The 289-nt window shown below is 70.6% G+C and overlaps 1 protein-coding gene across 1 annotated transcript in view; it reads left to right on the top strand.

Annotated features, from left to right (window-relative positions):
• The first annotated feature begins 6 nt into the window (after nucleotides 1-6).
• SNX24 (sorting nexin 24) overlaps nucleotides 7-289 on the top strand; it is an 88,718-nt gene continuing 88,435 nt past the window's right edge. Inside the window, exon 1 of the mRNA XM_017728299.1 lies at nucleotides 7-44. The gene's annotated coding sequence lies outside the window, so the exon portion shown is untranslated. The remainder of the gene's footprint in view (nucleotides 45-289) is intronic.

Below are 289 nucleotides of genomic sequence, written 5' to 3' on the forward strand. Positions count from 1 at the left end.
CGACCGTGGGGCGCCGGCCAGCGGGGGCTGCGCTGGGGCTCCCGGTAGGCATCAGCGTTGCCGGGGCCTCCTCCCCTCCCTGCCCAGGCCAGCCCTGAGCTGCCCAGCGCAGCCCGTCCTTGCCCTGCCAGCCCTGTCCAGCTCTGCCCAGCCTTGCCCTATTCTCCCCAGCCCTGCTGTGCTCCGCCCTGCCCTGTCCAGCTTTGCTCTGACTAGCCCTGCCCGTCCCTGCCCTGTATAGCCATCCCAGCCTTGCCCTTCTTGTCCAGGCTGCCCTTTCCGTGACCAC

The sequence above is a fragment of the Corvus brachyrhynchos genome, unplaced genomic scaffold (assembly GCF_000691975.1).
Source record: "Corvus brachyrhynchos isolate BGI_N302 unplaced genomic scaffold, ASM69197v1 scaffold90, whole genome shotgun sequence".
NCBI classification, from domain to species: domain Eukaryota; kingdom Metazoa; phylum Chordata; class Aves; order Passeriformes; family Corvidae; genus Corvus; species Corvus brachyrhynchos.